The sequence below is a fragment of the Corvus hawaiiensis genome, chromosome 8 (assembly GCF_020740725.1).
Source record: "Corvus hawaiiensis isolate bCorHaw1 chromosome 8, bCorHaw1.pri.cur, whole genome shotgun sequence".
Taxonomy (NCBI): domain Eukaryota; kingdom Metazoa; phylum Chordata; class Aves; order Passeriformes; family Corvidae; genus Corvus; species Corvus hawaiiensis.
In genome coordinates this window covers 36296251-36320963 of record NC_063220.1, presented here as the reverse complement: position 1 = coordinate 36320963, position 24713 = coordinate 36296251, and the positions used below count along the sequence as shown (strand labels likewise).

The 24713-nt window shown below is 48.6% G+C and overlaps 1 protein-coding gene across 8 annotated transcripts in view; it reads right to left on the bottom strand.

Annotated features, from left to right (window-relative positions):
- The window catches only part of PCDH15 (protocadherin related 15), a 711356-nt gene extending 690485 nt beyond the window's left edge, over positions 1–20871 (bottom strand). For 3 of the 8 annotated variants that reach the window (XM_048310470.1, XM_048310466.1, XM_048310472.1), the window contains exon 1: positions 18919–18985. The gene's annotated coding sequence lies outside the window, so the exon portion shown is untranslated. Of the gene's footprint in view, positions 1–18918; positions 18988–19573; positions 19960–20278; positions 20298–20836 lie in introns of those variants that run through there. The other 5 variants (XM_048310467.1, XM_048310468.1, XM_048310469.1 and 2 more) reach the window with 5 other exon arrangements.
- Between the last annotated feature and the right edge of the window lie 3842 nt (positions 20872–24713).

Here is a 24713-nt window from a genome sequence, read left to right as displayed (position 1 = left end):
GCTGCTCTCTGCAGAGGAATGATTGAGAGACCCACAGTTTGCAATCTGGCACAAAGTCTAACTCCTATTTCAGTTGACTTCAGCACAATTTGCTCTTATTTTCCAGTACAAGTCAAGTTTCATTGCTGCAGACATGTAGATATCCCTCCCACAAAGGGCACAGAGCAGCACTGAGACCCAAAAACTCAAATCACCTACTTGCCCTCCTGCAGCCTGGAACACTTCTTTCCACGGAGAAGGGGCCTCCACACAGAGAGGAGCTGCCACTGCATCAAACAGCAAAACCAGGAGCTGTGGGTAACCATGGCACGGGGAAAATGCAGCTGCTTTCCAGGATTTTCTCCTGTTCTCCACTTAGGAGCAGCATTTGGCCAAACCCCCAGACAAGCAGTTCCAGTGCAAGCAGGGAGGGAAGAGGAGAGAGCTGGGGAGCAGCTCAGAATCAGCACTTTCAGTGGTTCAAACCACATGTTTCTCATCCAGGGCCACGTCAAAACTGACGTCACAGCTGAGCCTTAATGAAAATGGAAAAACCAGGATCATTTACTTCCCTGTAACAGGAGAGCACTGCTAATGGGGCGGGGGAGGGCGGCAAGACCTTGGAGACCCTGCAGGCTGAGAAGTGTTGTGAAGCTTCCCATGGCTCTGGGAGCTACAAGGACCTGCTTGAGGACCTGGGAACAAGCCCCCACAAGGCTCAGGGTGAGCACAGCTCACAGACAGGGCTCTTGTCAGAGTCACCAATGGGGGGAAGAGACCTGTAAGGTCACGAATTCTCTCCCCAGCATCACCATCATCACCCCCAAAGGCCACATCAAGGCATCTCCTGAACAGTGGCTCCACCAGCACCCTGGGCAACTCATTCCAGTGCCTGGACACTCTTTTAGTGATTCCCTCCCCCCCCAGTATCTGATTCTGAACACCCCATGGTGCAACCTAAAGCCATTTCCTCTCATGAGACGTGGGCAAAGAGCCTGACCCCACCTCACCACAACCTCCTTTCAGGCAGTTGTAGAGATCACCAGGAACACAACTCCCAAAACTGCCCAGCCAAGGTGCCAAGCAGCACCTGGAAACCCTGGCACAGCTCGAGAAGCACAGCTGTACAGACATCCTTGACTTCCCAATGTGCACAGCTAGAAAAAATCACTGCAAAATTCATCTGCATCCCTGCTGTAGCCGTTTGCTCTGGTTTTCCAGAGACACAAGTATTTCTCAAAATAGAATGCTCAATACCACCATTCTCAAAAGCTCTTATTGATTTCTGCCCAGACTTAACAAGATATTTGACTTTCTGAAGCTGTACTTAATTTCTTTGTCGCTACATTGCCTTTGCCTGAGCTGTGGTCCCTCCTAACACTTAGCAGCAGCATTTTTCTCTCTTTCTCTGAACCACATAAGAAGGTGGAAGTGTTCCACATCTTGCCTGGAGAAACACGGCTCTTCCCAATCCTTTTGAAAAGAAACATCCTGAAATAGAGACACAAGTAAGGGGAGAGCTCACCAATAACAAACCACTTCTTTAAAAAGCCTATTTTTTATAGAACCCTCCAATAGTTTGGGTTGGAAGGGACCTTACAGCCCATCCAGTCCCACCCCTTGCCACAGCCAGGGACACCTTCCATAGACCAGGTTGCTCCAACCTGAGCAACTTTGGATAATTTGTAATTATTTCATAGTCAAAGACCAGGACTGGTTTTTTTTTTAAAGTTCCAAAGCAAGAAGTGCAAAACACTGCACTCTGCCAGCAGCCACAGTTTTCTACAAACTACACCAACACAACTTGGGAAAAAAGTAAATGCAATCCTAAGAAGTCATTTATTAAAAAAAAAACATTAAGCCTGTATTTAAACCATGCCTTTAAATGATGTAGAAAACATGACTGACAAGTCAAACCAAAGTGTGCCTTGCTGGATTTACACTATTCTCTGCAGAGTTTCTCCAGAATCTGTCCTCAAACCCAGTACTAAGACAAGAACGTGCTTTGGGAACAGGTTAACGTGGAAAGAGAGGCTCTAACATCATCTGGATTTCACAGACAACTTAAGAAACCACCCAGTGATGGAACTGGGAGCAGAGACAGAGGGAACAGCTGATCCTGTTTTAGCACAGACATCATAAAACCATCCAGCTCCAACTCCTACCTCAAAAAAACCTCACAATGTGGCAGCAAAAAGTTTAAACTTAAGGGGTTTTTTAATATATATTTTCCTCCAAACCAGTATTTTAGTCACAAGAGACGTTACAGGGTAAAGTTATATCCCACAAGGATAAATGAATCCGAAATTGCTTTTAAGGAATAAGTATTTGTCTGAGCTTGGAAAAGACAATTCATCAAAAAAGAAGGTAAGCAGCCTATTTCAGGGCATTTTACCAGTGCGTTTACTGATGGTTTATCCTCTTCCATTTTATTCTTCAATTTAGACAGCATTATTCACTGTTACTGTTAATTTAGATCCTTTTGTTTTCCTAATGTCACACAGATAAAATGAAGGTCAGGACAAATCCGTGACTGTTTTAAAATCCAGAAATCCTGATGAAGTACCCACATGAAACTGCTTGATCAAAAAAACTGAGGGAATTTATCGCCATACACAAATATGGGATAAATTCTGCCTGTTTTCTCTTCTCAGAGGTGGAACACACCAGAAAGGTGCCACCAAAGGGAAAGAAACACCTTCAGGGGAAAAGAAAAGAGAGCTGTTGAACTCAGCTCTTCATTTTCTTCATGGATGAAAGAAGAGATTAAAAAGCTGTTCCAAATAAAAGCAGGGGATTTCTGGCATTTAAAGAACACAAAGGGAGAGACAATGCATCAATGCCTGAGCAGCAGAATCCCAGCAGCTCATCTTCTCCTCACTCGGGTGTTCTGTGAGTAAACAGCCAGCACAGCTGAAGGGAGAACACAAAGAGTTCAAGGGAGAAACACAACTGGAGCTGAGCAAATCGATACCTCCAGCACACAAGTTGTGCTCCTCATTAGTCCAGAGCTGAGGTGTTAATGGTCCTTCTGATCGGTGCTTCTTGAGGGTTTTAAAAATACGGAGAAAATTAAAGGACTGTAAAAATGCTCGGCTCTTGGAAGCAATAACTGAGGGAAAGCTGAGAAGGGCCAGGTAACCCTGCTGCTAACTGGTAATGTAATTTAAAGAGGAGGGATCTGTGGCTCCTGTATTCCTCGATCTCTCCTATTTGCCAGGCTGGAATTGCCATCCTGGAGCAGTAAGAAGCCAGAGGAAAGCCTGCATTTGGATGCAGCTCTCACGGAAGAGCTTTTTAAATTCAGATTTTCCCCAAAATTGTTGAGCCCCCAGCATTGCTCTCCATAGATGTATCCCACTGCAATGGGAGAAGTGAAAGTTATTTTCATGTACACTGCTTTTAAAATTTCAATTCCCTCTTCTTTCATTGGATGCAATCCTCTGGAGCAGAAGTAAAATTAGTGGTGATAGCCATATAATAGTCATGGGGGAGAAATGTGTGCCAAAACTCTCCCACTCTTCTGTGGTGTTACCACCTTGAGACATTTGCTTCCATCCCCTCCTCCTCAGTATGAAGGGGAGGATGTCAGCACGGCCTGCAGCAAAAGGCTGAGGTTGGAGCAAAAGGAGCTGTTAAAGCTGAGGCCAGAAGAGCTACAGGCACAGAGCTGAGGTATCTTTTCCTTACTGGCTATATATGCCAACCAGAGGGGGAATGGAGCCATGTGGCAGAAGGGGGAAAAGCAGGGTCTTAAAAACAGAGAGCTCCCCCAAAACTGGGGGGAAACCTTATGAAGGATGCACACTTAAGCCAGAAATGAAGGGTACATGTAGATACAAGAATGCTGCTAGCGAGGATTTTCTTGCTATTTTCTAAGTCCGTGAGAGACTTTTCTCTCTCACAGAAGAGGTAGCAGGGAATGTAAACAACCAAACACCTGCAACCTTGAAAAGTCTTGTTTATGGTATAGTAGAAAAATACTTTGACAATGGATGGTTTAGGATTTTAGCCAATCACCCCCAAGGGGTGGCTGGTCCTTTGTCCAATTAGACTGTGAAGAAAAAGTCTATAAAAGAGTTTGTAAAATAATTAAATAAATCAATCTTGCTGCACAATTCCTGCCTGCTGGATCTTCTCTCCTCCTCCTCCCTATGGCTGCAGGACATGGTGATATACCCTAGGGCCCAGGCCTGCAGTAATAGGTACACAGGTGATAATGAGGGCAAACCACTCGGGAAGAAAAACTGAACAAGTTCAAGGCATTGGAAGCAGCAGAGCCAGACCAGCTGTGGCTTCAGAAAGCTCCATCAGTCCCACTGCATATCCTGCTGCTGCAGGAGATACAAGTATTTCAAGTTATGAGTGATATAATTGGTTACAGCATAGGGGATACAGGTTTTTAATTAGGAAAAAAAGGTGAAAAGAAGGAGAAAAAAATTCTGAGCAGCTAAGTTTGTGTGTCTGTATCCCAAGCACACAAGAGTTCTGGAAGGGGAGACCACGCTAAAAGATGCAAAGGTCAGCAAAGAACCGGCAAACATGAGAGGAGTTCACTGCCCAAGACCCACAGGCATCCAACAAATACAGCAGCTTCTCAGAATATTCCTACTGGGGCAGCAATAACTACAGCTGATGTGATGTTCCTCCCCTCAGTGGAACTGCAGCAATGTATTTGGTACAACATCCTAAGGGGGACATATTCCAGAGCAAACAGAACTTGAAGGGCTGGTGTGAGGGGAAAGAGAATGGAAATGCAAAGGAATAAGGTTGGGGGTGGCTCCAGCACAGCTCCCCCAGCCCACAGAGACACCCTGGGCAGCATAAAGCAGACCAGTAAGTGCTTGTACACCCAAATAAAAAGTCATACCTGAGCTCGTTCCTCTGGAGCTGCTTGTAGGTGTCTGAGGCTCTAGAAAAGCTCATTACACACACAGCACTCCCGCTGGCTCCATGTGCTCAAGCAAAGCCAGGAGGGTCCTGCAGGGAGAGCACCAGGAGAAAAGGCACAATGCCAAGTGCTGCCTCTGCAAAGGCAAATTCAGATGTGAGCAGACTTTAGCTCCAGTCCCAGCCCTGACCACGAGGAACCCAGGCTGCCTTGCTAAAGGCTCAGCAGAATATTTCTAAACATTTTTGCACATGACCACAAATCAGGTGAAGGTTTTCTGCCAGGCCAGACACCCCCCAGTGCTGGCCCATGCACTTGTGGCAACACAGCCAAGCCTGCTCAGAACCAGACATGCCCTGGAAACTCTCCCATGAGCCCAGCAGAGATGGATCTATGCCCACATCAGCAAATCCCACAGACTTACGATGAGGCACTCGCACGGCTGGACTGGTTGCACAGGTCACACTGCCAGCTCAGGCTCTGCTCCACATAAAAGCAGTTAAACTGCCCCGAACCAGGCAAGGCTGCAGCATAACTGATCCTGTCTCTTGTATCCAAGGGGGCACAGAGAGATTGGGGTGGCTGGGGACAGAAGAGTTGCCCGGATTTTCCATGAAGTGCCTGTACCACGTAGGCTGTTTGGAGAGAGAGGGAAGGGAGAGTATCAGCTCTTACCAGCATTTCCCTAAGCAACACTTTGGAATCATGAAATGGTTTGGGTTGGAAGGGACCTTGAAGCCCATCCAGTCCCACTCCTGCCATGGGCAGGAACACCTTCCACTGTCCCAGCCTGCTCCAAGCCCCAGTGTCCAACCTGGCCTTGGACACTGCCAGGGATCCAGGGGCAGCCACAGCTTCTCTGGGCACCCTATGCCCTGTGAGGGTGGTGAGGAACTGGAAGAACTTCCTACTTGTATCTGATCTAGACCTACTCTCTTTCAGTTTGAATCCATTCCCCCCTGCCCTATCCATCCCTGCAGTTCCTGCTGAACTCTCCACTGACAATGCTCCCCCAGCCCTTTGAAGCCACACTTTCCTCACTACCGGGGAAAATGTTTGGTTTAATCCTTGGGAACAGCACATTTGCATACTGCCCACACAGCTCCAAAACACTGAGTTTTTCTTTGATTTAGCAAGTCCTTAAACGCAGAAAATCCTCCAGCCCCAGATGAAACCTCAGCTCACACCTTTTGATGATGCTGGGAGCAAAGCAGGTCTCACAAGAGAGTGGTTTTTTCACTCCAGGAAACCACAGGCAAAAAAAAGCAATGTAATCCCTCTGTCCAGAACACGTTGTGGAAGCAGGGAACACCAAGGAGGGCAGGAAACTACTTCAGCAAAAGGACAATGCTGGCACAATAACAAATACGAAAATATGGGTCTTAAATAAACATAAATTGTAAGAGATAGGCAGAGTAATTTGAGCAATCAGCCTTTGGCTGAGAAGAGGGAATATTGCCCATGACATGCTTTGTTTTGTGAGAGGGAATGTTCAGCCAGGCAGGCTCAATGGTCCCCTCAAGCACTGAGCTCCCATGAGAATGTTAACAACAAAGTCACTTGTTTATTTGAGCACTTGAAGGAAACAGTTTTCTGAATGACCACTCAAGAGTGGCAGAAAGCAAACAGAGCTCACCGAGGAGCAGGGCACAGGTGATCAGAGCAGAGCCATCAGAAATGCCTTTGGAGGAAGCCAGGACAGGGGCAGGCTGATAACAAGGGGTCTCTTGGAAAGACTCTGCCAAGGGTTCTGTTTAAAGGCTATCTTTAGCCAGTGTTCCACATTTGCTTTTTCATGGTCTTGTTGCGAAACCAGTAGAAGGTCTTGGTTTTCTTGGTGGTTTTTTGTTGTTGTTGCTTTCTTTCTTGTGGGGTTTTTTTTTTTTGGTTGGTTGGTTGGGGTTTTTTTTCTTTTTTAAGCCCAAGAGCAAATTCAGGCTTTTATACAAAAACAAAACGAGAAGCTAAAGCCTGCGTTATTTGAAAGGGCAATGCACCCCTTGGAAAAAGCTGATATAACAACACTGAAAAGCAGGGCTGGCACAGAACATGGGAAACGAGACTTTGGACCACTACCTAAGAACATATTTGAAGAGAGAAGATCTAGTTTTTACCTCCCACTCCCTGATTCCACCCATTTCCAAAGAAGCCAGGACGCGCATCAATCCCAGCAGATTAAAATCTAACGACCAATCTTCTGCCATTAGACATGCCTGCCTACCTTGGAGTCAACATCCAGCCTTGCAGCTGAGAAGTGCTGGGTTTGTTCCTAACAGGTCTCAAAAATAAATTTCCAGGTTCTGAGTTCCTCATTATAGCTGATTTCAGAGTCCAAAATTCATTAGTTGTGCTTCACCACCTGCCGGCTGACACCACTGCAAAATGCAGCCAATTCCTTGGAGCTCTGACACTTCTCCTAAATATACAAAGGTGGTTTTATCCTTTCTGTGGAAGGAAATACAACAGCAATGGAACAACACACTTGTTGCATGTTGCAATGGGATTGAAAGAGGGGGAAGAGTGGAAGAATTGATTGTGTCTTGAGACCTACCCGCAAAGCTTCCTTTCTGCTCTTAACAAAAACACAAGTCCATGGCCTGCCTGAAATTATGTAAGGATGGGTCAGCTAAAATGTTTAAATGGTTCCATGCTGACCACAGGAGAACAAGCCACTGCCAACAACTCTAGATCCTGTGATCTGGGAAATGTATGGATTTTTATTTTTAAGTAGCTCCATTTGGATGAATTTTTTTTAAGTAGAGACACTGCTAATTTGACCTCTAAATCCACCTGACAGACATGATATTGTTACGATAGAATTAATAACAAGACTGAATCATATTCACAGTTATGAAAAACACACAGCAGGGCAATGCTGGCATACAGCTCCCCAGAAAGGCTGTGGCCATCAGACTGGGGAAGCAGAAACATCTGAAAATAAAGCTCTATTTTATATGGCAATGAGGATTAATCCTTCTGAGCCCGGTATTGGTCATGCTCAGGGCAGCTGCACTCCTTCAGTGACTGCTTCAGATTTCACATCCGAACTTCCATGTTTTCCATGTCCTTCCTCCTTTTCATGCAACAAAACTTCTTCAGCACAGGAATGCCCCCATTTTCCATGAAAACCAATCTGCTCTTTCATGCCCACGGAACACATACCTGTCTATCAGTTCTGATTTGAGCAGAACCAAAGCTGAAAGCAGCTCCATGGCTTTTAGGAGGTTCTGGATAGCTTTAAGCACTCACAAGTGGATAGAGCTGTAAAACCAGGTAAAACGGGAAGTACTGTTGGAGCTCCCATTGTTCCTCAACACTGTGAGCAAGACATTGCCCCTGGATCATCCCTGTCCCCTTTCCAAGGTCTCTGGTCAGCTCAGCAAGGGACCCTCTGGCTGAGCATCATCCACCCTCATCCTTTCCCAGGGGGTTTACAGCCTAATCCCAGGTTTCCAGCTCCTTCTCAAGTTCTTGAGCCCCACAGCCTCATCCAAATCCATACCAGCAGCAAGCAGCACATTATTCCTACCCCTGCACAATTCCTTCTGCTAAAAGCAACAAGGGGTCCACAACCAGGCAATCTGTTGGATAATGCCACAGAAACTGCCACCAAATCGTGGGTTAAAGCCTTTTCCCCACCACTCCAGAAGGCTGAAATAGTTGTAGCCAGCCCAGAGAACACAGCCAATTTATTACAGCGATTGTTTCTCGCTGGCTCCCTTCTCCAATCCCTCTCACTGCTTCCAGCAGAATGTTAACTCTGAGAAAACGGAGCAGTGGGGAAAAGGAAAGAGTGTTCCTACAGATGTGAATGTCATGTAAATGTCAAACCTCCTGTTAAAATTTGATCAGGAGACAGAGTGAAAGGGAAAGAGCATTTCTGTGAGTAAACCAGCACATTAACAAGAGTTTCAGCCTGTCTGCTCACAATGGGACCTCAGTGATGGATTTCATTATTCTTAATTTCCCATGTAATATTAAGCTGCAGGTGATTTTGCTAGAAGATCATATATAGCACTACAAGAACTGCTAACAAATGTTGGCTGACGAGATGGACCTACACGGGTCTTAAAATTAAAACCTTTGTGTGCCTTTTCTACAATTGCACTTAATAAAAAAAAAAAAAAAACATTTCTTTTGCATTACAAATAAATGCCCCTCTACTTAGTAAGACCCAGAGCATGTGCACCCATTCATCTGTGTCAGGAGACAGAAGGTGGTTTCCCACTAAATCCCAAAATGCAGAATTCCAGCAGACACTACAGGGATACAGATAATTGCAATGAACCAATCTCCAAAGTTTTTGTCCCTGAAAGGAACTGTTTCTTCCAAGACTGCACAGTCCCACTGGACACATTCCTTAGTGAACCTCAGGTAGGAGCTGTTCCTGTCTCAGGGACTCTCCCCCTGCTGAGTGAGCCAAGTTCTGTCGTTTCAGGACCCTGGACATCTCCCAGTATTCCAACAGCAATGTCGGCTGTTACTACCGTGGGGAAAGAGGTATTTGTATACAGAGACAGGAGGAGGGCATTAGGTTAGATTGGATGTTAGGAAAGAATTGTTCCCTGGGAGGGTGGGCAGGCCCTGGCGCAGGGTGCCCAGAGCAGCTGGGGCTGCCCCCGGATCCCTGGAAGTGTCCCAGACCAGGCTGGACATTGGAGCTTGGAGCAGCCCAGGACAGCAGAAGGTGTCCCTGCCCATGGCAGAGGTGGCACTGGATGGGCTTCAAGGTCCCTCCAACCCAAACCAGTCTGGGATTCTGTGAACTGTAGTGGTTGATTTTAAAACCAAGCCAAAGACTTGCTTCACTCTAAAACACAGAGACAGAAGAATTCTACAGCAACATTCACGTTACTCAATGCAAATTTAGGATTAGAAAAATCTTCCAGCTACACAGCACTTCCTCCACCAGCTTTACATGTCCCCACCAAACCACCACCTCTCCTCTCAGCACACAGGGACTATCTGGCACAACCAATGCCAGCCTCACTTCAGCTCACAATTATTTTCAAACCAGTCCAACAATTGCCCTGACTGATCCCTTTCTATCCAAAAAGCCCCCACTTGTATCAGCTGTGTGTGGCTCAAAAGGCTGAGTTCATTTTGCAGTCGTAATCACCTGTTGTGCCACCAAACCAACCTGCTCATTTCTTCCACAGGAGTTATACAAAGATATCCTTGGAAAGAACTTGGAATTTCATGCTCTCAATGACATCCTCCGTGGCTGGCAGCCCAAGTCATAAACTTGACACTATCCTGAAAATTGTGGGAGGGCAAGAGGACATAACATCCATATTTCTGATGGATGAATCCCTTTAGTTTGAGACTCCCTTAGTAGTTGGAAGATTTTTTTTTTTTTTTTTGTAATCTGCCTTCAAAGATATTAGAATAGGAACATTGTCAAAAACTCTAAGGGAGATCATTGTACCCCCCAAAAAAGAGAGTTTTTAAGGGATTTCAATAATCCTCTGTCCTTTCCCTTCAATGAGGCAACGCAGGCCCTGTCTTCCACTGCCTCATTGCTGTTTGAAGTTATAATCAGGAAGACATAAAGCCGAATGGGAAGCGGGTTGCAGTGCCAGTGGACAAAGCCTCCATCTATTATGAATTTCATGAACAGCCCGATTCAATTATTCAAGTAGCTTCAGTCCCCCAGCTTCCTTCCCAGATGAAAAAAGGCCACAATGGTGGCCAGCTTTCCTGTCCTGCTGTAGATGCCATATTGCTGAACTTCCCTCATCCACAGAAACCTCTGGATAAAACCAGAGCAACTGCAGGAAGGAGAAACAACACCTACCAGGAGCCTTTCCCCTCCCTCTCCTCTGCTTCCCAAGGGAGCTGCCAGGCACAAGGACACCACAGAGGCCACTGGGGAATTCCTGGGGGCTGTGCACTCCTCTCCTGCTCCAGCTGTGTTTGCACAGTATCTCATTCCCTGGAGTTTTTCAAAATACAAAGTGAATTTCACGAGCCCCATGGTTCACCAGTCATGAATCCTATTTATTAAAGGCTGTGCATCCTTAAAAACCAAAGCCATCTGATGTGGGGTATGCCCAGCCCCTGCCCTGGATGGAGGCCTGCTGATAAGGAGATTGCACAACTTCCCAGCAGAATCCCCTTGGAAAAGGCAGCACTTTCGGTGAGGGTGAGAGAAAACAAGAACCATGATCCTCTGGGAGACCCTATGTAAATTCCTTGTAACCCATTGGCTTCTACCCTCTCACACCCACCCTTGTATCCCTATAAGATCTAGCCCTCTCCCCCTTTGAGTTTGGAGAGCTCATCCTTAGCCTCCCCTTCGCAGGGGCGTGGACTAATAAAGCTGCCTCATGCAGAACTGCTATAAGAGCCTCTCGTCTCTCTCCTCCTGGTCCAGCCTGGGGTTTGCCTCGCAGAACAAGAGCTGAAGTCACTCTCGCTGAAATCACTAAAGAGCTCACAGCCTGCTGAGACAGGCACCCTTTCTGCAGAGGCATCTCCGGCAGCCGAGGGAACGCCACGGACTTCTGGAAGACTGATCCTTGCGGGACACTCTCTCTGGGTTGGTCCCGGCTTCCTGGGTCTAAGCCACAGCCCCCAACCTGGCTGCCATAGTCTGAAACTCACCAGGTGCATTTATCCAGATCTTCCTCAGCTGTAAGGACTTATGCAAATAACCTTGTTTCACATTAAATGTTAAAAGATTTATTTTTTTTTAAACTGCAAGTTTCACTCCAGTGAAACGCACTGCTCTCAGAAAATAAAAAAAATTGTGGAAAAGTAGTAAGAAAAGGCTGCTGGATAAGATTATCTTCTGCTCAATGATTGATTTGGGTACCTACAGAGGAAAAAGTCCAGCAATTTAGGTAAAATGAGAGACCTGGAAAGCTCCCTGACTATCAGAACTGCAGCAATTTAGTTATGAACAAATTCATGCTAGTGGACATCTGAATAACAGAGTTCAGACTGCTCTTGAGAGATTTCGAGATCCTATTTGTGAATGTTAAATAATTTGAAGCTCTGTAAGATAAATGGATTCAGAAACCAGCCAGTGCTTCTTTGAATTGAACTTGTGCTCACACATCTACCACCCCTCCCCTTTCTTTGACAGGAACTGAAAAAAATAAAAATTCAATGGCAATCTATTCCTGCATCAAGTTGTTCATTTTTCCTTGTCATACACACAGCACTGAAGTGTCACAACCTAATTCCATTAGAGTGTGGGTTTCATTTCTAGTTTGCAGTTGTTCTAGATGCAACAAGTAAAATTAAATACACCATATTCCAATTACTTCCACTGCACTGCCTCACAAACAGCTTCCTCAAACTTGCAATCTCTGTTTGCAGACAAGAGCAGAGAATAAAGCCCTGAGTTATTTTGTCTTGTCGAACACACCATCAGAAGACAAAGGTTCCTAAGTTATTTCAAGCTTGGATATTACCCAAGTGTAAGAACTGGAAGGAAAAACCCAAAAAATTTCATAGTCCATAAATTCGGTTTGCTTGGTGAAACACAGTTTTGTACAGGGAAGAATCCTGGGAATAAGGATCTGCCATAGTGCTCAAGAACGTAACCTTGGAGTGCAGCCACACTCAAATATTCATTGTTTAGAGAAAACACTCAAAAAACAGTCAAATGAAAGCTCAATCAAAACCACACCAACAGTGTTTGCCTCTTCTCCTACTCCCAACAGGCCATAATGGATTTCTCTTTTTAGAAAAAAATTCCTTGTCTCTACAACTGTGACAGTAATCACCATAGAATCCTGGTTGGGAAAGACCTCCAAGATCAAAACCCAGCTGCAAACCCAGTCCTTCCAAGCCCACTTCCACCCCCGGATCCAAGTGCCACCTGCCCGGTGCTGTAAAATCCATCCCTGAAGTTTGAACAGCTCCTGTGATGGGAACAGGGAATGGGGTGTTTGCTTGACTGGGGAAACACCCCTACAAACAGGCCAAGTCCACACCAGGATCTGCAAGGAGGGAGCACAAAGCTGCCCGATGCCATCTCAGCAACATTTGGAGCTGCCAGTCCAAGGAATCTCCTGATGTCTCAGTAGAACTCTTAGCTTTGAATTATGATGTGTCCCGTAACATGGATATCAGAGAAATCTAGAGTTATACTCTCACATGGTGCCGGGAGATGGCCCAGAGCTCACAATATCCATGTGGAGCATTCCCATGGGATAGCTCCCAGCACACCCAGACCATCAGATCACAGGAGTTCTCTCCCTCTTGTCAAAACCAACCACAGAAGTGCCCAGCGGAAGACAACACCCACTGAGGCAGGAACACTGCTTCTCCAGATAGGGAGGGGGAAACTGAAAATGTTGCAATCAGTCATTCAAATTACTCTTCACACTGGGATTAGCATCCATGCTCTTGTCAAAAGCACCACATGAAACACAAAGTAACAGATTGCAGTCGTCCATTTCACCCAAGAGGGGAAAAGAAAAAAAAAAAAAAAAAAAAAAAAAAAAAAAAAAAAAATCACCAAGACCCTCCCAAGGCTAGACACTGAACCAGAATGTGAAAGGGAAACAAAGGAGTATTTTTATATGTTTGAAATATGCAAGAAGGAGCCACATGAACGAAGTAAATACAGCAATCAGCACACGAATGAAGTGCATGCAACAACCAACAACCTGGCTGTGCAGCAAGGCTCCCCAGCCACAATAAGAGGTCTGGAAAATGGATAAAAATCATAGCACCAACCCTTAGCACACAGCCCTCCCAGATCCTCAGGCACTGCTATTTACACCTTCCCTCTCACAACCTGGGCCCTAAGCCATTAAATACAGAATTGAGTTGGTTTTAAGTAGAAATGTGTGCTAACGTGTATTTGGGGGGGGGGGGGAAGCTATTTTAGGCACAAATTCTTATCCAAATCTGACTGCCTAACACCAAAAATAATAAATAAAAGCGCTGGTAAAAGTAGTGGCTGTGTGTTTGTCTCCCACTAATTAAATCACTCCAGCCAGAGCAGCATTTCAGTTCTTCAACGTGATCTTTACCTTAGAAAGGGCTCACTAGTCTTTTACTAAGATGGCTCCTCAAAATGCTTTACCAGGAGCACTTTTCTCCTTGCGTCCTTCCCAAACTGCTCCCAGAAATCTTCCCACTGGCTTTAATCATTCAGCTTTGCCTTTTTACCTCACTTTCTTCTCTCAACAACTCAAATGGTTTGTTTGGGTTAGAAAATGAAACGCATGAACTAAATAAAAAAAAATAAGGGAGTACTTCAGTGACAGAAAACAGCTGCAGCCTTTGTGGCACTTCCCTTTGAACCTCCCTCTGTTGCTCTTTTTTCCTTGCCCTTCAGACTGCACTATTCCAGGGAATTTATTTGAACCAGCGCTGTCTTTTTCTGTGTTGCAGGGTATTCTCTTGATGGCAGACAAGACAGGCTGGAGAAGGACAGCAGTCCACAGCCCTTCCTCGGGCAAACATCCACAACAGGCAAGCTTGGTTTGTTTGAAGTTCCAAGGAAAACTGGGAAAAAGCCCAGGATTCCTCTGTTCACCTTTAGGCTAAGACTGCAGTCTTGATGCCACCAATGTAAATTCCTACTGGAACATTATTTCCCAGTGGTTATTTGCACCCTGAGCCAGCACAGTTCGGGCAAGGGTTTTATCCACCCAGTAGGAGAGCCTGACCGGCACCTGGCTCATCCCAGCTCTGCTGTCACTGCAGCTGCAGCTCCCTAAGTGAGATCCATCACTGTCTGCTTGGGCCTTAATTGCTCTCCAAAGCCCCTGCAAGAGGTTCCCAGTAGAGATAAAGTTCCTCCGATGCAGCCTAAACAAACAAACAGCAATTAACACCTTCCCCTGCCTTTCCCACACTGGCAGAGAGCAGAGGGGCTCCCTCGCTCATCCCCAGCTCCCCAGTGCTGGGGTTTGCTGCACCCTGGAACCTCCAAGGTAGCTCCTTAATATTTTGTGGCTGCCCCTGGATCCCTGGCAGTGTCCAAGGCCAGGTTTGACAGGGCTTGAAACACCTTGGGATCGTGGAAGGTGTCCCTGCCCACAGCATGGGGTGGGACTGGATGGGCTTTAAGGTCTCTTTCAACCCAGACCATTTTGGGATTCCAGGATTAGCCAAGGGTTGAGGGCAACCACACTGACAAGGTGGAATTTCTGCCAACAGGGGAATCCACAGGGATGCAGGGCAGATGCAGCCACAACCCAGCTGTAGGTCACCCTTCTCCCTGCTGGCTTTCCCTTCCCCAGTGAATCCAGGGAGAACACCCATGTCCCTCCCACACACAAAGCTGTGCTTTGGGCATAGAGAGGGGTCATAAGGAGGTCAGATCAGTAGATTTATACATACAAAACAGACACTCCTAAGTGATTTTAGCTCTTCCCCAGAGGTTTGCCACCAGCCAGCAGAATTACTTATTCTACCTTCTCAGGAGCTACAGCTTGATAAAAGTCCAGCCAGGTGTGCAGTGGCCCAAGGACAGCCTGTCACCCTAACAGCTCAGGAACACACCGAGCCGCTACCAGGGGATCACACCCGCTGCCCGAACTGCCAAAACCAAACCACTTCCCACTACTGCTGAGTTAGTGCTCATTGTCAAGTCTCTTGCAATAAATCCCCGAAGCACACAAAGCTGCAGGAGCATCTCCTCTCCCCAAAGCCTGCTATGCTGTGCTTGCACAAGCTTTTTAGGCACTCAATGTCTCCTCCCCCAAAAGATTTCACATCAACAAATGCATCAAATAGAATCCTCTGGTAGCATCAAAATTAATACATACCTGCAAGGCACTTTTTTTTCCTCCTTCATCAATCAGTTGATTAGTTATTTTTAATTAAAACAGCAAGCTCTGATTGCAGGATTTTGAGCAATAATCCTTGCGACTTTAACTACTGTTTTCTGTGTTCAGACACTGAATTTCTGAACTATTAATAGGACAGAACAAGCAAACTTGGGTTTAATTCTCAAGCAGCCTTTTGGCTTGATCCAGATTTCAAGCTTCCACTATTCAGTTATCCATCTGCATGTTTCAAGTACCAAGAAGTAAATAATATTTGGCTAACAGGTAAATTTTCATCTGTGCACTCTAAGTTTAAGAGAAAAACAGCTGGTTCACACATTAAAAAAAAAAAACCCCTAATGATTCATTTTGCCAGAAGTCTGTTAAGTTTACTTCAAGCTTGGATGAAGAAGATCCAAAAACAACCTTCATGGGTAAAAAAGTTCTCTTTGCCAAACCAATGGGTTTATATCAGACTTACTGTTACAACAGAACTAAGACCAGAATTTACTCTCTTATTTTCAGATTTTCCTGCTCGGCTGGACAGAGGCCCACATGCAGTCACAAATATAAAAACAAAAAAAAGAAAAGAAAGCTATTGTTCTTGTTATTTTCCTGTTTAAGAGCATTTTGACAAAGGCCTAATTGCTTCCAGAAGTTTGCTGAAGCCATGAAAGGAAAAGTGCCAAGCTACTGGTTTTATTTCCTTAACCTGCTTGCTAACCACGAGCAGAGTTTTAACAACTTATGTCCCTCGTTTGAAGCTGTTAACAAAGTACTTAAATCCCAGGGTTCAGGGGTAAATCTCCACGGAGTTCAGGCTACTAAGGCATGGGAAGGAGAAAAGGAGCAGCAAGCAAGGGAGACCTGAAGGATCCCACTTTTTAAGGATGTGTCCCACTAAGTAAAAATGTGGTTCCTGAAGCGTCCAGGGGCCAGCAGCAGTAAGTAAGGAGCTTCCATAAGTTTATTTTGTAAACTGAGGGAAAAGAACTCGAGCCAGGTTCTACCTCCTGTCTGATGTCCATGCTCTTCTGCCAGCCCTGGCAAAGCTCTGTATCCCCGAATCACTCCTGTAGCAGCCTCTGAAGCACAAAGCTTCAGTCTACAGCAGACGCCCACCCAGCACTGCAGTGGAGCTGTCCCAGACAGACACCAACCCCAGGCTATCCCAAGGGTAATAAACACATCTATGTCATGGATACACAGCAGCAGCTCCACAGACTTTGTGCTTCAGGCTTCCATTTCTGTACAGAAAATCAGAGCCCAGATCTGAGCAGCTCACTTGCACAGCTGATATGATGGAGGAATGAGTGATAACCATGGTCTCACAAAGCTGACAGAACCTCTTCATCTGCAAAATGCACACTGAAGTAGCGCTCACTCGTGAAGGTGTTTAGCCCACGTGTCCAACAACCTTTCCCATTTTGCCAAGGGAATTAGAGACTCTTAAACTTTTCCAGATACGCACACGCATTGTCATTGGGAAGTTACAGAAAAAGCAGGACGTGAAAGGCTGCACTGCAAAACTTTGAATAAAAACACGAGCAAGCCTGATTTAAGTGTCCCTTCACCTGTCCACGGTCATTCCCTGGAAAATTAAGCACGTGTCACCTACAGCCACTGTGCCTTCCAGAGGGTGGCATAAGGGGGCCTGCCACATCCACAGCAGCTGAAGCAAGAGGGGAGAGGCAGTAGTCCCCGATTTGGGAGTAACCTGCCTCAAATTCCGCAAAGCTTTGGCACACCAGAACGTTGAAAGCAGGGTAGGCTCCCACGCCGCTGCTGTGGGTGCCGGGTTACGCGTGTGACAAGGCTGTCACTCCTGCGGCAGTGCCAGCACGCTGCCGCTGCCCCTTCGGGGGCTGGGAAAAGCACCCTCACACCCGTTCCGTGATCCATGCAGATCGGGCTCTGCTGGGAGGCAGGAGGAGATCGCGCCTCTCGGGGAGAACTGAATTTGGAAGAGTAACACGGCAGGAACAGTTTGCATTCATCCCCGGCTTGTTACGTGGGATCTCGAGAACATTTGCTTTACCACTCCAGCTATACAGTCTGATTTTATTTTTAAATGTCTCTTTTTCCCCAGCTTCCACTCATCAGAGAGCAAAACTGTTCTCAGTCGAAGTGAGAAACGTATTTGCTTAACACGCAGACAGCCCAAAGAGCAGTCTGAGGAATTTATATGTCACGAACCTCCTCCCGTCGGGGGGTGGGTGGGAACAGACACGGAAATGTTTCCACCTTAACTTTTGATGATGGGAGTGGGAGCAAACCCGCCTTGCATACACAGGGGCTTCCCCCCACACCTCGGCGGGGCCCAAATGAGTCAACGGGAATTGATTTGCATCCAAAAACCCCTTCGACTACCACACCCCTCCCTCTGAATTAACATCCAGTCATCATTAATGGCAACTGCCGAAACAGGCAGAGAGGCTGCAAAGCCGGCACCTACCTCCACCGGCATGTGCCCCCAGATGACACCACCCACACGTCTGTCTTGCTCTTCCCGAGTTAATCTCAGTGCTCCCGCTCCAGCCCCCACGGCTGACCTCACCGTACATCCCTCAAGTTCGCACAACATTTCAAACACAGAGCTCGCATCAGCCACAGGGATAGATAAAATCACTGGGGTGTGTAAAAGGCAGGCAGCAGAGTCACAGCACCTACCAGGAGCCGGGGACCGGGGTTACCCTGCTCATTCCTGCCACTCCCAAAATCCCTCTCCCAAAGCTTTCCCGGGGCTTTCCGAGCCCGAGAAGGTGTCCCCCCGCAGCTTTGCGGTTGCAAGGCAATGAGCTTCCCGTGTCCCCTCCGCAGGACTCCCCCGATGCCTGAAGGGCTGAGGCACTCGAGAAAAGGCAGCAGGGAAGGCACCCAGAATCACTCCGCTTCCCCCAGAGGAGCTCGGAAATGTGCTGGAACAGCAGCCTCTCCCGCGCCAAGTATTACAGGAGCAGAATACTAACGGGTTCCTTGATTTTATCCATTACCATATGCAGATATTAAAGTCTGAGCGCTGCATTTCTACCACTACTGGCCCTCGCAAATTAACCCTGCATCTCAAAGCGACACCACAATAGTTTAGGTCACCGTCTCTCCTCTGCTTGGCGACAGGGACCGATGGGGAAGGGGAGGAGGAGATGGGTGTTTGTCCTCGCTGGAGGAGGCTCTCCCAGCTCCGGCCGCGGAGCCCTGCCCTTGCCCCAGGAGGGTGGAAGCCTCCGGGCTGAGGCAGCCCGAGGAGCCGCGGCAGCGCAGGTGCAGCATCCCCCCCGCCTGCGTATCCCTCCCTCGCCCCCGACTTACCCCCTTCCGCCAGGAAACTTTCGGCCGTGGCAGGTAGCGGGACGGGCCGGGCCGGGGGCCGCCGCCCTCTGACAGCGAGGCCGCGGGGTCCGTGCGGGCGCGGGGGCAGCGGCGGCGCCGCTCCGCCCGCCGGGGCCAGCGCGGCTGCGGCGGTGCCTGCGCAGGGCGGGGGGAGCGCGGGAGCGGGGCCGCCGCTGCCCCCCCCGGCGCGGCCGCGGCTCCCGGCGCGGGGAAAGCGCTGCTGCGCTGCGGAGCCGCTGCTCGTGCCCGCCTCCCCGCACCGGCAAAAGGGGGAAAAAAAAAGGAAGGGAGGGAGGAGGGGGGGAAGGAAAGAAGGCAGCAAGCGTTCGCGAGGGCTCCGGGCATCCCTGCCTCGGCAGCCGGTCCTCCGCCGCTGCTCCTCCGGGATAGTGCAGCCAACTCCCCGGCAGCCCCACCGCCCGTCTTGTCCCCCGGCCACGGGCACAGCCAGGGCAGGCAGCGCACGGCAGAGCGGGCCAGGGGCTCGGGGCGCGCTCCTTCCCTCCCTCCCTGCCCCCCTCCCGCCCGCCGCGGCTGCGCTGCGCTCCAACCCCGCGCCCCCCGCCCTGCCCGAGCGGGAGATGCGCCGCGGCACCGGGGAAGGAACCTCCGGCAAACCGCTCTCAGCACTTACTGAGCCCAACTCCGGACCGACGCGCACCCACCGCCGAGGCTGTGCTTGCTGCTGATGCCTTATCCCCAAATGCCACCTGTAGGCCTGTTTCCTCGGAGGCTCAGTGTCTGGGCTGCCACCCGCCTGAATTCGGCGTGCGAAGTTTCAGGCGGCGAATCAACACCGCGGGGACCTGTTGGCTGCCCGGTGTCCGCGGCGGGTCAGCCCCACCGCCAGCTCCCACTGCTCCCCGAGAACAACATCCCGCACAAACCTGGGCCAATCGCACCCACTGCGGCGACACGAGAGGCCCTGAGGGGGCAAGCCTCCGGGTGTTACCCTAAAGCAGCGCAAACCTTCATCTCTTAATAAACAAACTCCGCGTTGATTCAGCCGTTTATGGCCGATACAAGGGAACGGCACCTAATGCGCTGCTGGTTTCAAACGCAAATGTTCGCTTCTTCACCCCACCCCCTCCACTCATCTCCAGCCCAGAGCAGGATAGGCTCTCTCACTCCTGAAGAGAGTTTTTCCCCCTTAGCCAAGCGAATACAAAACGCGAATTAGCCCATTTAATTACACCAAACTCCCCTCCCCTCTTGACTTCAAACCCCTTTATTGGGTTTACCTGTGCTCCTCCCTCACACTTCTGCGGGCAACTCTATCAACAAAACCATCAGCACCTGTCTGTAAAACCTTTTAAAAAGGAAAATAGTCACTCCTGACCTTTCACGTGAAGATGACCATGTAAATCTTGAGTGTCTCAATAGCCTCTCAGATCCGAACGTCAACGCAGACTTAGAAACCACACATTTTCTGCACAGAAGCTCAGTAGAATCTGATCTTCCCCAAATATTTTCAGAGGAGTCTGCTAATTCCTTTGGAATCTTAATAACCAATCCCAACCTTCAGAAGGACTCGCGCTGTACTTCAGAGTCCCGAGGAGCTCTAACACTCCGGATATTAGACAAGGAGCACAGTTTGATCGGAGGGAAGCGGGACGCTGACAAGTAGCCTGCACGCAAGTGCTTCTCCCCTGGACAGCGCCACGTAGCAGCACCCACCGCTCAGAGGCCCTCACCGCGGTCGCGCCGGTGGCCCCAAACTGCGGCCAAGAGCCACTGGGGCGAGTGGCTTCGGGCGAGTGGCTTCGCTCCCTCCCGCACCCGCTCAGCGCACGGGGCCGCGGCTCCCGCAGCTCGGGCGGCCTCGCTGTTACGGTGCGGGTTCCCCATCCCATCTCCCATCCCATCCCATCTCACCACCCCGTCCCTGCATCCTCACCTCCGCCTCGGGCCCCGGCTGCCTCCGCCGTGCCCCGCTCGGGAGCGGCGCGGAGCCGCGCTCGCCAAACGCGGGCGGAGTGTGCCCCCGCCACGGCTCGGAGGGACGGCGAACTGCAGCCGCAGGCACCGGCCGCTTACCCCCCTTCCTGCCTTCCCTTCCTTCCCTCCCTCCTGCCTGCCTCGCCTCGCTCCTGCCCGCCCCGGCACCCCTGGCCCGTCTACCAGCGCCTTCCTTGGCGGACATCGCCCCCTCTCCCTCACCTCCGCGCACCTGCGGGGGCTCGCCTTGCTAGGGAGGAGAAAAACCCACTGAAACAGAGAGGAACTGCAGCGCGTCGGACTCCGTGTGGGCTCCGAGAGCGGGATCAGCTCGGGGATGCTGGCGTGGGGTGGGAAGTGAACAGGGCTGATTTCTGTGAAGTAAAAATTAATATTAATTACAGCGGCTGAAGATCGTGTGTCCTGGTACTGGCGTAGAATCAGCTCATTAGCAGAAGTGGTGTTTAGGCTTCCAGCAGTTGTCCTTGCACATTTGTCTTTACAAACAAGAGATACTTGTAAAGATCCTCGTGCACTTCAACAGAGGCCCATCAGCTTCCTTGTTAATTTGCTTTAAATATAAGTGTTTTCTGAATATGTGAGCTTTGCAGGCTAAATGGGAGATTTTTGGTGAACTACCTGATTTAAAATCTCAAGCAGGATCAGCAGCCTGTGGAATCAGGGACTCAGCCATTATTCATTTTTTACTACAATATTTATGAACAACACTGCACATACACTGTAACTTCCCCTACCTCTGCCCCCAAAGCTCATGAGCTTAAGCCCTGATCAATGCAGTAGCCCAGGCCAGACTCCTCCACTCAGAACAGGATGTAAAGAATGATTATTTAACAATAAAACCCCGAGAAGACTGAGGTTGGCAGGAGATCCCAACCCCACTGCTGCTGCTGCTCCCCCCCCCCAGCTGCTCGCATGAAGACACGAGTAGGGCTCAGGAAATGAGTTCTGCCTAGTTGGCTGCCCTGCCACCAAAAGAAAAGTTCCCCAAGTTCATCTTAGCCTTGCAGCAACTTTGCTTGACCCCGTTCAACTCACTAAATCAGCAGGAAAACTCACCTGGCAGCAAAAGGCAGCATCTACTTCATCCTTAACAAGCCAAGGGGGATCACTGAGGAGTCAGATAAGCAGCAAAGCCCTTGCTGAGCAGGTCTGGGATGAGCAGACTTTGTAGGGGGTGCAGGACCATCCCCTTCAGCTGCCAGTTGTTGTTACACTTGCTCAGCCACCCTGTGACCCCTTCTTCTCAATTTCACTTGTGTAAATCCAGATTCAATCCCCCAGCTGAACCCGAGGCCGAAATTTTTTTCCCTCACCTTCTCTGAAGGCAAAAGCCAAAGCCATATTGATTTAGATGGAGCCTTCTTGTGTTCCTCTCCGGTACAAAAGTGATGAGAGCAGGAATTTTAACCCCTGTGGTACCCTGGTGCTTTGCAGGTACACTGTAAATATTGGAATGGCAATGTGCACTTCGCAAATCAGCTCACAGCTCATGCCTCAGCACCATTTGTAAGCACGCGGGTGAATGAAAACCTCTCTTATCTTACTTCCCTTCCCTCATGCTTCTTAAACATCCAAATTCTTCAAATTAACTCCTGCAGGAAGGAAAGGAAGCAGAGGGAGGTTAAGCAGGAGGGCAGTACTGCTCAGCATCCGAGGTGTTGCACTGGCCAGGTATTTCTCCTCACCAGCATTACATGAGTCACAGAGATTTTAGCAGAGAATCTTGTTTGCTTATACAGGAGACCGACAGGTCTGAGAGCTCAGGAGCTTCTGTGCTAATGCAGAATTCAGTAGCGTTTGTCGCAGTGCACAATCATATTTGAAAAGTAATGCTTTTAATTAGAGAAAATTTTAATTTTGACTTTAAAATTTGGTGGATTATTTTATTAAGAGAGTGAGAATTACATGCGAAAGTGTGAAGACTGTTAATCAAATATTTGCATGTGCTTACATATAATTTCAATGACTGCCATTTATTTAATCTAAAAATTCAGAGTGAAAGAGCAGAATTGCCACTGTTTGTTTAGGTATGGCTACATTCACTAAGCTCATGCCTTAAGCCTCTACTTAATCTGTTTTACTACTCAGAATAATTGCAAACACGGTGATAACTTCTATTACATCCCTGCCTTCTCTTCTCTTTTAAAGAACAGTTAATCACAGGAAGAATGTGCAGAGGCATTTGCAAAGTTCTGATTTTCTTTTTATTTTTTCAATGGCCAGCTGTACTGAGAATTTGTTCAAGGATCAATGTGAATTTTATATGAATACAATTAAAGTTGTGAATATCATTTCCCAAAGCCCCCGATTAAGTTCTCCTAATCCATCATCTCCAGTAAGTATTGAAATGGATGGAAGTTTTATTGACTTCAGCGGAAGCAGGTGCAGCTCCTTGATGTGCTGGTCCCTCTCAAGCCATCTGTACCTATGTGAGTGTGATGTGTACACTGTGTGCAGTATAGATCTGTACCTCAATACCACCCACAACCTGCTGCACATGGAAAAGATGTCAATTCCACGTGTTATTGGGGGAAATTACAGCCAGGAGCGTCTCACACACGTTAATTAATTTACATTTACTGCAAGTCGTGTCCACAACAGAGACACAAACAACCCAAACAATTTTGCAGAGGACAGGTTGGCACCAAGAGCCTGCTGCTGTCCCCACGTCCAGATATCCATCCCACTCCTCATTAATTTGGGGAATGCTGAGTGACCACGCTGCCCATCGATTTCATTTGCAGCCCTGAGTGCTCAGCACTTCTCCACATTAGGCCTGAGGGTGCAGGAGATGAGACAGAGAATGGCCACAAAAGCTGTTTTGGCTGAAGGGGCTTGCTCAGCAAAAAGCACAGAGCATGCAGCAAAAACAGGCATAGAGGAGAATTCTTCTCAGTCGCCTGCCCCCAGCACAGGTGAGCCTCTCTCTTTCAGCAATCCTCTGCATTGTTCTCTTCTCCAAGCACCCTGGGAATTCCACACATGATCTGGGAATCTTCCTGCCACACACTCAGGTGCTCTGACCCCAGGTATGTGAGAGAGCTGGCAGAGAGCTCAGTGCTGCAGTTGAAGGTGACACGACACCCCAACCTCAGAACCAGTGAGGTTGGAAAAGGCCTCCAAGATCACCGAGTTCACCAACCCAAGCCCACTTCTACGTATTTTTTTGAATACTCCAGGTGTGGTGACCCCACCACTTCCCTGGGCAGCCTGTTCCAGTGCCTGACCACCCTTTTGGTGAAGGAATTTTCCCTAATATCCTGTCTAAATCCCCTGGCCCAGCCTGAGGCCGTTTCCCCTTGTCCTGTCCCTGTTCCCTGGGAGCAGAGCCCGACCCCCCCGGCTGCCCCCTCCTATCAGGGACTTGTGCAGAGCCACAAGGTCCCCCCTGAGCCTCCCTTGCTCCAGGCTCAGCCCCTTTCCCAGCTCCCTCAGCCGCTCCTGGGGCTCCAGCCCCTTCCCCAGCTCCGTTCCCTGCCCTGGACACGCTCCAGCCCCTCCAGGGTTCTCTGGCCAGGAGGGGCCTGAACTGACACAGGATTTGAGGTCCCTCCCCAGTGCCCAGACATACTGAATTAAAAGGTGACACCATGGCTGGCTTTTCATAACTTTTGAGTGCCTGACACTGCAACTGAAGCAACTCATAACACAAGAAAACCACTGTAAAGAGGAGAGGGCTGCTGTATTGCAGTCTTTTCTTCATGTGAGAACAAGGGGGAAGAGAAATCCCAACAGTTCCCAGTCACCCTCCTCCAGCTGTGTTCAGACCCCATGAGAGATCTCTTCTCCTGCCAAAGAGAGGAGATCTTTATCTT